Here is a 12,872-nt window from a genome sequence, read left to right on the forward strand (position 1 = left end):
GAACAGCTTACTTTGGCTGTGATCACTTTGTCAGCTTCCATTAACAGACAGAGTACCGCTGCACCGTTCCATCCACCCACGTTTCATCCACATGATGATTCAGCTGAGTATTGGGAAGCATACGAAAAACGATTCAGACAGCATTTTTTGCTTTCGGTAGAATTTTTGCAAAGCCCTCTTCCTCTAGTGGGTTCAATTATTGTGTCAGCTTGACCCTTTTGAGCCGTGGCAGGCTCGCGTTGATGCCTTGCTCTTTGGCATTTGTCACAATCGAGTGGCATCTTATTTCTCCCTGAATTACGGCCATAAGGAGTTGTTGACTTGCCTCCATCAGTGGCAGCCGCAGCGCTTATCGATACTAGTGCTGCTGTACCATCTTTGGTGTGACCGCTATATTTCCGTGTGCCAGTCGGTCCATTGGGACAGAGCAGCGAGGAAGTCTCCACGGCGCGTGGTCAGCCCGGCACCGCTGGCGGCGTGCATGCACGGTTCGATTTGTGAGGCGCTAGCTGTGAAAGCCGAACCTGGACACTGAAGTTGAGTGATCAGTTAACCTGTTACGAAACCTCAACTGCTCTGACATCTCTTCGTTGATTGGCGGTTGTTGCTTTCTGGGCCGTTCCCGCAAGCAGCAACGTATGGTGTGTTGGAGTCGGCGAAATTTTGCAGCTGTCTTCCTGTATGGTGTTTAACTATTGAATTAGTTGATATTTATTAGTGAACTGCACCAGCGGTATCTTCTGCCTTGTGGCCGTTAACGTTCCAGTTACCTGCCCTGGTCGTTAGCGTAGTTTTCCGGCAGTGTGTTTTTCCTCGCCATGTTGATGCTGTCTAACACGGCGTATAGTTGGACAGCCTTTGGTGTTCTTCATATTATTTTGTGGTTATTGTGCCTTGACTGTATTTAGACGCGAATTTTCAAGGCGTAGTGCTGCTGGTATCTTCGATCTCGCTGATTTTTCCGTTGTCGTGCTGTTGGTCGGACGGAAGGGAATTGATTAGGTTGTTTGTCGGTCCTTCAGCCGTCCCTGAGTCGAGTTGCCATCCGATTATTTAGTATTACGCTTGGCTGCCTGTCTCACCTAAACTTATGTTAGAGTTTCCTCCTCAGGCCGACCCTTGGAGCACTTCTGAGCACCACTGTTCTGTTGTTTTAGATTGTTATTTTCTTTTAGTCTGAAGTACTGTGCGTGGCCTTCAACCGAACTTTACGTGAAATATTTTAAGATAACACCTTCAGCCGTCTTAAATCAAAATTTGAAAAATCACTTGTTTAAAACCTTGAAAATATTTTTCTGTATCTGAAATTCTTGTAATCCAGGCCTTAAGCCTTGAGTTGTTCTATGTTCAGTATGTGGCCTTCAGTCGAACTTTACGTGAAATGTTTTAAGATAAGGCCTTCAGTCGTGTTAAATTAAAATTTGAAAAATCACTTGTTTAAAACCTTGAAAATATTTTCTGTATCTGAAATTCTTGTTATCGAGGCCTTGAGCCTTGAGTTGCTCTGTGTTCAGTATGTGGCCTTCAGCTGAACTTTACATGAAATATTTTAAGGTAAGGCCTTCAGCTGTCTTAAGTTAAAATTTGAAAAGTCACTTGTTTGGAAGCTTTTAAAATTTTCTTCTCTATCTGAAATTGTTGTTATCCAGGCCTTCAGCCCTCAGTTCTCCTATCTCCAGTGTGTGGCCTTCAGCCGAGTTTTTATGTAAAATTTTGTAACTAAGGCCTTCAGCCGTGTGTATTCCTTAAGGCAACTTTTATAACTTGTGTCCGGGCCTTCAGCCATATTGCTTTGAATGCTTTTAAGGGCATGTGTGATTAAGTGTTCTGCGAAAATAAAGTTTGTACGTTTTGTGCAACTAACAGTAAATCATTTTGGCCCCTTTGCACAACTGTAATCTGATCCGCTCTGTCTTGCGAAACCCAAGAACTGGCGGCTGTTACTTTTGTTTACTTGAGCAGTTTATTGTCCAACTACTATCGCAGGTGAACGTTCGTCACAGTAGAGCGAGTTCAGTTCTACCGTTGCCATAAACAAGTCTTACAAGGCCTCGGTTGCCGAACTTCACGACCCTAGCCGTAAGTGTAATTTCAAAAATGGCTCTGAGCACCATGGGACTCAACTGCTGAGGTCATAAGTCAATTCGTTGCTGGTGTCAATAACGGCTGTTATGCAGACTCCATGGTGCGGGACGCAATTATCTGTGTAGTTCTTTTTTAATTTATTTATTTATTGTTCCGTGGGACCACATTTAGGAGAAGTCTCCATGGTCATGGAACGAGTCAATACATGAAATTATAACACGATTGTAGAAACAGATAAAATGAAATATAAGAAACATATTCAGGCGACAAGTCGTTAGTTTAAATAAAGAAAATCAAGAATGTAACACTGGAATTTGCTTAATTTTTTAGCTCTTCCAGGAGCTCCTCGACAGAATAGAAGGAGTGAGCCATGAGGAAACTCTTCAGTTTAGACTTAAAAGTGTTTGGGCTACTGCTAAGATTTTTGAGTTCTTGTGGTAGCTTATTGAAAATGGATGCAGCAGAATACTGCACTCCTTTCTGCACAAGAGTCAAGGAAGTGCATTCCACATGCAGATTTGATTTCTGCCTAGTATTAACTGAGTGAAGGCTGCTAACTCTTGGGAATAAGCTAATATTGCTAACAACAAACGACATTAAAGAAAATACATACTGTGAGGGCAATGTCAAAATTCCCAGACTATTGAATAGGGGTCGACAAGAGGTTTTCGAACTTACACCATACATAGCTCGAACAGCCCGTTTTTGAGCCAAAAATACCCTTTTCGAATCAGAAGAATTACCCCAAAAAATAATACCATATGACATAAGCGTATGAAAATATGCGAAGTATACTACTTTTCGTGTTGAAATGTCACTTATTTCAGATACTGTTCTAATGGTAAATAAAGCGGCATTTAGTTTCTGAACAAGATCCTGAACATGGGCTTTCCACAACAGCTTACTATCTATCCATACGCCTAGGAACTTGAACTGTTCCGTCTCGCTTATAACGTGCCCATTCTGTCTGATTAAAATGTCAGTTCCTGTTGAATTGTGGGTTAGAAACTGTAAAAACTGAGTCTTACTGTGATTTAGCATCAAATTATTTTCCACAAGCCACGAACTTATATCATGAACTACATTATTTGATAATGTTTCAATATTACACACAAGATCCTTCACTACCAAGGTGGTGTCATCAGCAAACAGAAATATTTTTGAATCACCTGTAATACTAGAAGGCATATCATTTACATAAATAAGAAACAGCAGTGGCCCCAGCACCGACCCTTGGGGAACGCCCCATTTAACAGTGCCCCATTGGGACTGAACATCATTACCACTCTCAATATTGCGGAGGATTACCTTCCGCTTTCCGTTCTTAAAGTAGGAGGCGAACCAATTGTAAGCTACTCCCCTTACTCCATAATGTTCCAACTTCTGCAGTAATATTTTGTGGTCAACACAGTCAAAAGCCTTCGTTAAATCAAAGAAAACACCTAACGTTCGCAACCTTTTATTTAATCCGTCCAAAACCTCACAGAGAAGAGAGACTATAGCATTTTCAGTTGTTAAGCCATTTCTAAAACCAAACTGTCCATTTGACAGCAAATTATGTGAATTTAAATGCTGCAGTAACCTTGTATATACAACCCTCTCGATAACTTTAGCAAACACCGATGGCATAGAAATAGGTCTATAATTGTCAACATTATCCGTGTCTCCCTTTTTATAAAGTGGCTTCACTACCGAGTACTTTAATCGGTCAGGAAACCGACCACTCCTAAAGGAAAAGTTACAGATATGGCTAAGTACTGAGCTAACATACGTGGAACAATACTTCAGTATTCTGCTAGATACCCCGTCATATCCATGAGAGTTCTTGGCCTTTAGAGATTTAATTATTAACTCAATCTCCCTCTTGTCGGTATCATGGAGGAGCATTTCAGGTAACAGTCTCGGAACACTTTTTTCTAAGAGCGCTATATGATTCCCTGTTGGGACTAGGTTTCTATTTATTTCACCTGCTATATTCAGAAAGTGATTATTAAGTACTGTACATATATGCGACTTATCAGTAACACGGACATCCCCACTACGCACTGATTCTATATTCTCGACCTGTCTCTGCAGACCAGCCACTTCCTTTACGACTGACCATATGGTTTTAATTTTATCCTGAGACTTAGCTATTCTATCTGCATACCACATACTTTTTGACTTCCTAATAACTTTTTTAAGCACCTTACAATACTGTTTGTAATGGGCTGCTGCATTTAGATTTTGACTGTTTCTAACGTTTTGATATAATTGCCACTTTGTTCTACAAGATATTCTTATCCCTTTAGTCAGCCACCCAGGCTGCCTGTTTGTGCTAGTACCCTGTTTTGAACGTTCTAACGGAAAGCAACTTTCAAAGAGCACGAGAAAAGTCTTGAGGAAAGCATTATATTTATCGTCTACTGTATCAGCACTATAAACATCTTGCCACTCTTGTTCCTTGATAAGGTTTACAAAAGTCTGTACAGCAACTGGATCAGCTTTCCTAAAAAGTTGGTAACTATATTTAACATGTGTTGCAGCACAAAAATCTTTTAGACTTAAAATTTGTGCATCATGATCTGAAAGGCCATTCACCTTTTTGCTAACAGAATGCCCTTCTAATAATGACGAATGAACAAAAATGTTGTCTATGGTTGTTCTACTGTTCCCTTGCACTCTCGTTGGAAAGAATACGGTTTGCATAAGATTATATGGATTAAGGAGGTCTACCAGCATCCTTTTCCTTGCACAATCACTTATACAATTAATATTGAAGTCACCACATATAACTAACTTTTTGTATTTCCTATAAAGTGAACCAAGAACCTCCTCTAGCTTTAGCAAAAATGTTGTGAAATCGGAGTCTGGGGATCTATAAATAACAACAGTAAGAAGTTTAGCTCCACTAAATTTAACCACACCTGCACAACATTCAAACACCTTTTCAGTGCAGTACTTTGAAACATCAATTGACTCAAATGGGATACCGTTTTTCACATACATGGCTACTCCCCCACACCGCAAAGAGCTCCTAGAAAAGCTGCCAGCCAACCTGCAACCTGTATCCTGGTAAAGGAAGCCTCTGAATTATCTCCTTATTTAAGAAGTGTTCAGATATACCAATAATTTCAGAGTCAACATCTATAAGCAGTTCACTAACTTTATCTCTAATACCTTGTATATTTTGATGAAATATACTAATTCCCTCATTAAACGGATACCCAAGCTTTGTAGAAAGGACAAGGATGTGCGGCAGAAGCCTTAACTCTGTGAAAACTCCCGCTGGCAGAAGTTTTGCAAATAGCACTGTCTTTCCGAGTTTCTCTGGCAGCGGGTGACCCAATTGAAGCATGGGGCGATCTGGCAGTAGTGCCACAATACATGCCCACTAGGACAACAGATAGGTTGCGCGAGGAAGCGGCGGGAAACATGCGGGCTTGGCGTCGAACAGACCACGGGCGGCCGAAACAGCCAGCGTCAGCGTTCTCTGTATCCGTCTTGTCCTTTCTGTTTTGTCCAGCACGAACGTTCGGCGTGCCCTAAGCGCTGGGCTACTTGTAATGCTAGCCAGAAGAAAGGCCACGTAGCCTCCATGTGTCATTCGCCAAAGAATGATCCGGATATGGACAAGGACGTAAACTGTGTGACTCCAATACCTGTAACATCCCCAAGTTGTTTATGAGTTGGGTTTTTCGCCAAGCGATGCGGCTACAGGTCGGCATTGTGCCGCAGCAACGTTATTGAATTCTCAAATCTATGTTAGTTTAGGTTCAAATGGCTCTGAGCGCTATGGGACTGAACATCTGAGGTCATTAGTCCCCTAGACTTAGGACTACTTAAACCTAACTAAACTAAGAACATCACACACATCCATGCCCGAGGCAGGATTCGAACCTGCGGCCGTAGCAGCAGCGCGGTTCCGGACTGAAGCGCCTAGAACCGCTCGGCCACAGCGGCCGGCTGTGAGTTTAGGCTCGCCACTATTGACACCATTCACGCGGCAGCTGGTCACTTATAGCAAATCGAATATTGCACTGTTGGGACAATTTACGGAATCTGCCTCTTACAAGTCTGTGGTTCGTTCCGTCACATTTTTGGTGGTTGCCGATGCCGGCTTGGACAACTTGTTCCGGATGGACGAATTTCAAGCACATCGATTTTCTATCACCGGCGCACTTCGCCTTGTGTCCTATCAGGTATCGTATTCTCAACTGGAAACACTGTGTGAGGAATTTTCAGACTTGTTTTCAGTGCGTGTAGGGTGTGCTACGAATTTTTCTTCGAAATCCATGGCTCGGCCTCTTTCTTGTCGTGTACGTCCTATTCCTGTCGCCCTGAAGGATCAAGTGGAAGCACAGACTTCACTCTCTAGGTGTGGTACAACCTGCTAGGTCTAGTGAATGGTCCTCTCCGCTGGTTGTGGTTCGGAAGCCGTCGGGAAAACTTTGCTTCTGTGGCAACTCCAGTGCTACTATCAAATGCTTCTTTGTCTGGGGTTACTCATACTTCAGAGACTTAAGCTATGCACGGTTCTGTTTAAAAAGAATAGCCCAGTGTAATCATAGGGTTGAGCCGCACAGGTCTGTTTCCATGCCCCGCAACTAATTCGCTACGAATAATAACCTGTAGCTATGATCATTTTCTATGCATTGATTGGAATTGCGAGTTCATAAAATAGACAGCAATACAAAAAAATAAAATGAATAATTTAATAACATGCGTTCTATTTTAATGTCTGTAATTAACGTAAACAACAGAGAGCTATGTCGAATAATGTTTATTCAAGAATAGATATCTCAAGTAAAATGGGAGTGGTCATACGATATTCAGAAAAACCTCATCAAATGCAGTTAAGTTACGTTGAGAGCTTTATGAGAATAGTAACAAAATCGCCAGACTAAACTTTAATCAAAGATGCGTGAAAACTAAGTCCATATCGTAATCACAATACACGAAATATTCACCATCTTAAAACATTTCAGTATTCATCATGATGATTTACCAATTAACACATGTGATAGAAAGAATAGTGACTCATACTCTATCCTCAGTTCTGTAATACAAGTGGAAAAAGTTGAAGTCCTTCACTGGAGCACATTCAGACCTCCTGAAATGTAATGTCGCTTGAGAAATTAAAGGATGATAGCAGACATTCACCACCCAGAACCTGTCACCTACTTCATCAAGAACCACACAATACCACAGACAGGGCTGCCTGCTTGCATCACTTGCCACAAAGTGTCCGGAATCGCTGTCTTGAGCTCTTCATTCAAAAGTTCCAGTCTCCACCTGATTCTTGTAGTGTTCCCCTACTGTCTGCTTTTCCATTGGCTGAAGTCTGTTCCCACCATAAATACATCGTTCTTAAGCTCTACAGACATGATTTCTTTTAACATGGCCACATCCTGGACTAAACTAATATATTACAAAAATATTTAAATAAAGAAATGTCATTAACATGCAGTTATACTCATATCATTTACAATAAATATAATAGTCCATAAATAAATAACATGCGATCGACCACTTTTAAATCAGCACAGTTTTTAACTAAACATGTAATGAAAATTTAAATTAAAGTTACTGGCAAAATAGTAAACTCTTCAGTAAATAACTACAAAAGTATGACAATATATGAGGTATACATACTGCAGTCATTTGCTGTGCAATTTTGGAGAATGCAATGTTCTGAGAAACATTTGCGCAATAGAAAGTATATAACAGACATCGTAAGTTAACAAATAAAACAGACACAGGTAAGTGATTTTCTTGGATAATAACTATCGTTCAACGCTATCATCTGAGATATTGTTCATTAAAACAGCGTGAAGCGTTTAAATTTTGTTAATTCAGAGGTTCATTGTGAAAATGTTTATTCACTGTGCAAAATTACCTTCTGTAGATTTAAAAATATTGAAAATATTGTTGTATCATTGCACGCACCCAATTTTTCTGAGATCGCAAATGTATTCATATTTGCTTTAACACATGATTGTAAATTATCATAGATTCTTGAAGAGCTTTGAGAAGCCATCCTTCAGCTTGTCTGACACTCCGCCATTTCTTGGAGCATTGTCTCCTGGTTTTTTTTTTTTTTAGTCTCTCTCTCTCTCTCTCTCTCTCTCTCTCTTCCTCTACAGTTCTTGCCCTCTACAGCTTCCTCTAGTACCATGGAAGTCATACAGATGTCTTATCATCCTGTCCCCTCTCTTTCTCACTGTTTTTCACATATCCCTTCCCTTTCCTCTCCGATTCTACGCAGAGCCACCTTCCTTATCAGTCCACCTAATTTGCAACATTCATCTGTAGCACCATATCTCAAATGTTTTCTTCCGGCTTTCCCACAGTCCATGTTTCACTACCATACACTGCTGTACTCAAAAGTACATTCTCAGAAATATCTTCCTCTAATTAAGGCCTATGCTTGATGCCAGTAGACTTTTCTTGGCCAGGAATGCCATTTTTGACGTTGCTAGTCTGCTTTTGATGTCTTCCTTGCTCTGTCCGTCATTGATTATTTTGCTGCCTAGGTAGCAGAACTCCTTAACTTCACCTGCTTTGTGACCATCAGTCCTGATGTTAACATTCTCGCTGTTCTCATGTCTGCTACTTCTCATTACTTTCGTCTTTCTTCGATTTACTCTCAATCCATATTCTGTACACATTAAATTGCTCATTCCATTCAGCAAAACATGTAATTCTTATTCACTTCCACTCAGGATAGCAATGTTAGTGGCGAATCTTATCACTGATGTCTTTTCACTTTGAATTTTAATTCCACTCCAGAACTTTTCTTTTATTTCCATCATTGCTTCTTCGATGTACAGACTGAACTGTCCTCTTAAGCACCACAATTCACCATATAAGGGCCAGCCGGCGTGGCCGAGCGGTTCTAGGCGCAACAGTCTGGAACCGCGCGACCGCTACGGTCACAGGTTCGAACTCTGCCTCGGGCATGGATGTGCGTGATGTCCTTAGGTTAGTTAGGTTTAAGTAGTTCTAAGTTCAAGGGGACTGATGACCTCAGAAGTTAAGTCCCATAGTGCTCAGAGCCATTTGAACCATATAAGGATTATACCCATTTCGGCCAAGGCTTTGTGCCTGTACCTGCACTCGCCGGCGACAGTTGCTGTACAGCTTCACAAGCAAATTCACCTCACCTCGTACCAATTCTAGGCAGCCGATTAGTACGCATACGGAACATAATGTTACAACAGTAAATGAATGTAGCGATCTCAGAAAAATTGTGTGCATGCAATGATACAACAATATTTTCAATATTTTTAAATCTACAGAAGTTAATTTTGCACAGTGAATAAACATTTTCACAATGAACCTCAGGAACATCAATGCAGTATCAGTCATCGGACAGACAATACATTAGGTACGAAACTCAGACACAGCACTGGTAGAACACACCAGTTTGCAAGATCTGGGATACACAGAACAGGATGTGGCACATGCACAAAATGTTATATTGAACAGACTGGAGGGGCATTAAGTAAAATTTTTAAAAAATGAGAATAAACGTATGGTGAGCAACATAAATAGATTCAGTCCTTACAATGCAGCATACAGTGCCTAAAAGTAATATTATGAACAATTTCGAAGAAATAAAAATTTACAACTACATTTAAAATCATCCTGAATACTTACACAACGATCAAACTGATTTAAAGATTTTTATATAATTTCTTGTCTATTTTATCTACAAATGAAAGAAAATAACATGACATAAGGACGCATTACGCGTTCTATCTGGTGCAGAAATGTGTGTACGCTGATTTCTTAATATGGATGGTGCTAACTACGTTTTTATTTAGTAATATGGAAGAATAATATGCGCTTCCACCCACCATGAACCATGGACCTTGCCGTTGTTGGGGAGGCTTGCGTGCCTCAACGATACACACAGCCGTACCGTAGGTGCAACCACAACGGAGGGGTATCTGTTGAGAGACCAGACAAACGTGTGGTTCCTGAAGAGGGACAGCAACCTTTTCAGTAGTTGCAGGGGCGACAGTCTCGATGATTGACTGACCTGGCCTTGTAACACTAACCAAAACGGCCTTGCTGTGCTGGTACTGCGAACGGCTGAAAGAAAGGGGAAACTACAGCCGTAATTTTCCCGAGGGTATGCAGCTTTACTGTATGATTAAATGATGATGACGTCCTCTTGGGTAAAATATTCCGGAGGTAAAATAGTCCCCCATTCGGATCTCCGGGCAGGGACTACTCAAGAGGACGTTGTTATCAGGAGAAAGAAAACTGGCGTTCTACGGATCGGAGCGTGGAATGTCAGATCCCTTAATCGGGCAGGTAGGTTAGAAACTTTAAAACGGGAAATGGATAGGTTAAAATTAGATTTAGTGGGAATTAGTGAAGTTCGGTGGCAGGAGGAACAAGACTTTTGGTCAGGTAAATACAAAATCAAATAGGGGTAAAGCAGTAGTAGGTTTAATAATGAATAAAAAAAATAGGAGTGCGGGTAAGCTACTACAAACAGCATAGTGAACGCATTATTGTGGCCAAGATAGGCACGAAGCCCACGACTACTACAGTAGTACAAGTTTATATGCCAACTAGCTCTGCAGATGATGAAGAAATTGATGAAATGTATGATGAGATAAAAGATATTATTCAGGTAGTGAAGGGAGACGAAAATTTAATAGTCATGGGTGACTGGAATTCGAGAGTAGGAAAAGGGAGAGAAGGAAACATAGTGGGCGAATATGGATTGGGGGAGAGAAATGAAAGAGGAAGCCGCCTGGTAGAATTTTGCACAGAATTTTGCTAACACTTGGTTCAAGAATCATGAAAGAAGGTTGTATGCATGGAAGACCCTGGAGATAGTAGAAGATTATATAATGGAAAGACAGAGATTTAGGAACCAGATTTTAAATTGTAAGACATTTCCAGGGGCAGATGTGGACCCTGACCACACTCTATTGGTTATGAACTGTAGATTAAAACTGAAGAAACTGCAGAAAGGTGGGAATTTAAGGAGATGGGACCTGGATAAACTGAAAGAACCAGAGGTTGTACAGAGCTTCAGGGAGAGCATAAGGAAACAACTGACAGCAATGGGGGAAAGAAATACAGTAGAAGAAGAATGGGTAGCTTTGAGGAATGAAATAGTGAAGGCAACAGAGGATCAAGTAGGTAAAAAGACGAGGGCTATTAGAAATTCTTGGGTAACAGAAGAGATACTGGATTTAATTGATGAAAGGAGAAAATACAAAAATGCAGTAAATGAAGCAGGCAAGACGGAATACAAACGTCTCAAAAATGAGATTGACAGGAAGTGCAAAATGGGTAAGCAGGGATGACTAGAGGACAAATATAAGGATGTAGAGTCTTATCTCACGAGGGGTAAGATAGATACTGCCTACAGGAAAATTAAGAGACCTATGGAGAAAAGAGAACCACTCGTATGAATATCAAGAGCTCAGATGGAAACCCAGTTCTAAGCAAAGAAGGGAAAGCAGGAAGGTGGAAGGAGTATATAGAGGGTCTATACAAGGGCAATGTTCTTGAGGACAATATTATGGAAATGGAAGAGGAGGTAGATGAAGATTAAATGGGAGATATGATACTGCGTGAAGAGTTTCACAGAGCACTGAAAGACCTAAGTCGAAACAAGGCCCCGGGAGTAGACAACATTCCATTAGAACTACTGACAGCCTTGGGAGAGCCAGTCGTGACCTAGCTCTACCATCTGGTGAGCAAGATGTGTGAGACAGGCGAAATTCCCTCAGACTTCAACAAGAATATAATAATTCCAATCCCAAAGAAAGCAGGTGTTGACAGATGTTTTACCAGCTCTTCAAAAATGCTGTGAAACAAGTTTTCTCAGTGCTCCCAATGTTTTCTATTGTGTCACAAGTTTTATGCATGGTTACGAGACAGCGTCAAGTGCACTCCACACCATTTTATTTTTTTAAATTAATTTTATCTTCTACATTTCATGTTATCCGTAGAGTTTGTCTTGGCCTGTCTAATCTATCCTCGTAGCAGTGCATCATAATATTCTATAATTACCTTTTACACTTTTATCAGAATCATTTTAAGCTCTGTAGAATTCATTATTATATGTACGCTTGTTTTTCCATATCTACAGTTCCCCATATTAGAGCTTGATAAAAAGACATATCCCGTATCTACGTGGTAGCGTCGTGTATCGTCCAAATTTGTTGTCCTGCGCTACTGGCTGTATCGTTGGCGAGCATTTTGTGTCTTCCATGTTTTTTCATCATTTGCAATGTATACGTAAACAAAGTAATACGTCAGAGTTCTGTTGCCATGTTCTGTATGAGTATCTAAATCAGTGAGACCTATTGAACACATAACGTTTTAGTCTTCTATAAATAAATTTTGTTATTCCGTCCCCTTGCACCTTAAAGCTATATGTTGTCAACCGATGTAAAAATATGTTATGATGTGAAGCTTACAGGTGTCATTGCTGGCATGATGAGTGCGCAGACGATCTGACTTTCTTGTGAATGGATTTTCCGCCAACAGCCTTAGTTCAAACATATACAGTGTGTTAGAACATGGATTTGTAGCGGCTTATGTGAAGGATGTTAACGTTGGCAACGTTCCACGTAATTGACATCATCCCACGATATACAGAGCTTCGCACTCATGTTGCTGTGTTCCTACAGTGAAAAGGCTTATTTTTGACGATGACATGTACACGTATCGGAAGATTTTAAAGTATTGCATCTCCTGAAGGAAAATGGCATGTGATGCATTATTTTCATCCGTACTGTAATGTACTACCGTCTACATTACATGTTACT

The sequence above is a fragment of the Schistocerca piceifrons genome, chromosome 2 (genome assembly GCF_021461385.2).
Source record: "Schistocerca piceifrons isolate TAMUIC-IGC-003096 chromosome 2, iqSchPice1.1, whole genome shotgun sequence".
In the NCBI taxonomy this organism is placed as follows: Eukaryota; Metazoa; Arthropoda; class Insecta; order Orthoptera; family Acrididae; genus Schistocerca; species Schistocerca piceifrons.